We start from the raw sequence: 3,054 nt of genomic DNA on the forward strand, positions 1-3,054 counted from the left end.
GTTTTTCTTCTAGGCATTTCCGGACAATGCTAGGACTTACAGTGGCAGAACTTTAACTGCATAACTGACCGTGGGTTCACCCTAAACTGTGTGTGAATGCACTGTGAGTGAGATGTGTCAGAGGATAACCACATGCATGTGCTAGAATGACTGCACATGTGAACAGCATGCCTCAATATTTGTAAACATTTATATTTAAGGGAATAGTGAATGTCATGTAGGTGTGTAGGGCAAGCATATATTTGATAGGGCATGGGTATGCTGGGGTATGCTGGCACCTCATCTTGTGTGACTGGTAAACCCGCACCCATTGTCCCTGCTGTCAATAGATCTGCCACTGGAAATGCCCAAGTATAAACGTATTTTTTTGGTATCTCTTTATTTGCATTTTCAAAACAGTTAAAGTACCGTACAAGCACATTGTATGACTAGTACGTGATTCACAGCACCTAATATTCTACTGTGGTGTGTGATACCAAGTCTTATGTCACTTGCTGTGTTTACTACTGTTCGGTGGACGCTGTGCTAATGCCCACCCCAGTGGTTTGTGAGGGTGTATCGTGACTAGTTTGTCCTGGAGCTCCTGCAGATACGTACGAAGTGGTTGTCACATATCATGTGGTGTAGATGTCGGTGGCTGCAACTGTGCATATAAGTCACTGTTCGTGTTACAATGCGTCACTGTGCAGCCATGCCTTTATTGTTGACGTGTGTTTACTGCCCCAATTAATGGTCAACTCCCTTTTAACTAGCAATAGTGCTATCACCACAAAGCATCCTGCTGACTTTGGGAAACAAACCCATTGGCCGAATTTTTTTTTTAACTGTAGGCTAACCCATCGCGTTGTCATGTCGCGCGATGTTAAATCGCCGATGTGACACGCGATCCAATGGAATTGCCGCATTTGCGGCGCAAATGCTTGCGACGAAATAATGGCCGGTGTAACGGCCGATGCGATGTCGTGGCCGCGATCTAAAGTGCCGCGATGCGATTGCGCGCGATGGTTCGTCATACAACGGTACAGGATGGGGGAAAAGAAAAGAAAAGATGGAAAAGTGAAAGATTTTGAAACATGGGGTGAATTCAGGAAACAAAGTTATATTGGTTCTTGGATCAATACAGTTACAAACAAATAAGTTCAAAATAAATGATATGGTTTTGGTACAAAATGCAAATTCTATGGTTCTGAAGATAAGTGATAAATACAAGTGTTTTTAGGTTTATGGATATTTATGAAATTGCCTGATCTTATGATTAAAGTGGCCTTTTATGCTACCAGTGATGTTTGTCTCATTGTGTGGGTCTGGATTATTTTGGGCGAAGTCCATTCTGATTAGAATAGGATGCCGAATCCGATCCAATGCAAATGCTGCAAATGGGGTTCTCAGGCTGCAGATAATACCTACGCCGGCTGCCGGCCTGCTATGTCCACTCCAGACACCAGAACTAGTGAGTGTAAAACTGTTCGTGCACCGCGCAAAAGTTGCCCTGCCCAGTGAATGCGCAGCCACCGGCAATAGTTTACATTTGCCTTGCCCTGTTCCTTGCCGCCCATTCGCGTCTGCCACTGAAGCTGCAGGCCAGGCATCAGGTCAGTCTTGGAGGAGCGAGGAGTCTCAGAGGGTGGGGTGGGATGCATCTTGTCGTCGAGATTGATACGTAATTTAGACCCTGCAGCAGCTCCCGTGTTCCAGACTACAGGGGCCCCATCAGTTCTGTAGCACACACAGACAGGAGGTGCTGCTTATCTGCGTGTACTTTGAGGTTTCAGGGAACAGATGTTACATTTTTAAGTTAGTGAGGCAAGTTATTTATATTGGTGGTTGCACCTGCAGGTGGTTGGCATTTGGACTCAGTTTTGGTGGACTGGCATTTTCCTCATGTCATAGAGAGAGAGGCCCGAGTTGTCCTGAGGGAATTCTCCAGATTGATTTTGCCATCAAGCAGGCCTCACGTTGGCTGGCAATATGTGTTTTATTTGCTCTCAACCAGCTCGGCAACAATAGACATCAGTGTTGTTGCAGTTGGGGCCTCACATATCCTGTTGGGGCCAGGTCCAGACGTGGGAGAAAGGCCAGGCCTGGAATGATGCTAAGCTGCCCCATTTATATGTCCCTACGATTTAGTGCGAGTACTCTGAGCCTTTCTACCCTGTTTCTGCAATACATTTTAGTGGCAGTCTTCCCGTGTCTTTATGCCCCTCTGTCTATCTAAATCCCAGCATCTGTAAATACAAGCCTGTTACTGTGTCTGTGTCCCAGTGTCAGTCAATGCAATCCTGTATGCATCCTGTCTCTCAATTGGAGTATGCAGAACTGCATCTGTGTCCCAGTGTCAGCCAAACCCTGTCTTTCCACCTCCTGTCTCTCAGCTCGAGTGTTCACAGTAACACCGCCTACGGGCTTTACACAACCATCAGAAGCCCCCATTGAAACTTCCATGATGCTCACTTCTAGTCGCAATGCACTAATGCCTGCCAGATATTGCACCCCTGCAACAGAGGGAAACAGGGGCGCACCGAGGAGCAAGTATTGAGTGTCTTGTTGTGCAAATGGTTGTAATTTGCAATATTTTAATATTCCCCTCGTCTTTATTGTTTTATTTTGCTTGCGAGAAAGTGTCACCTGTATTCGTTGAAATGTCACTCATAATAGCACTGAAATTATGAAAATGTCACACATGAAAATCTGAAAACTTGGCAGCTGTGCATTTATTTGTCATGCTCAGTGGAAGCAAGAGAATCCATCAGAAAAGGGAGAAAGAAGGAAGAGAATGATAGAAAAACAGCGATAAAAGGAAGATTGCATGAATGAAAACTTCAAGAGTAAGAAAGAGAGGAAGGTTTGGGTACTGGAAGAAAGGCAACCTGCCGAGTCCAGGGGCGCAGCTACCATCTGTGCAGGAGGTTCAGTAGCACGGGGACTTAGAACTCTGAGGGTCCCATTGACCTATGATAATTGCTGTTTTTGACTACCCAACAGTAGTAAAAAGTGGCATTTTCCTTGCTTGCACCAGGGTCCATGACTTCCTTGCTGGGCTGCTGGCTGCGTCAG

Source organism: Lissotriton vulgaris, chromosome 4_1 (assembly GCF_964263255.1).
Source record: "Lissotriton vulgaris chromosome 4_1, aLisVul1.2, whole genome shotgun sequence".
In the NCBI taxonomy this organism is placed as follows: Eukaryota; Metazoa; Chordata; class Amphibia; order Caudata; family Salamandridae; genus Lissotriton; species Lissotriton vulgaris.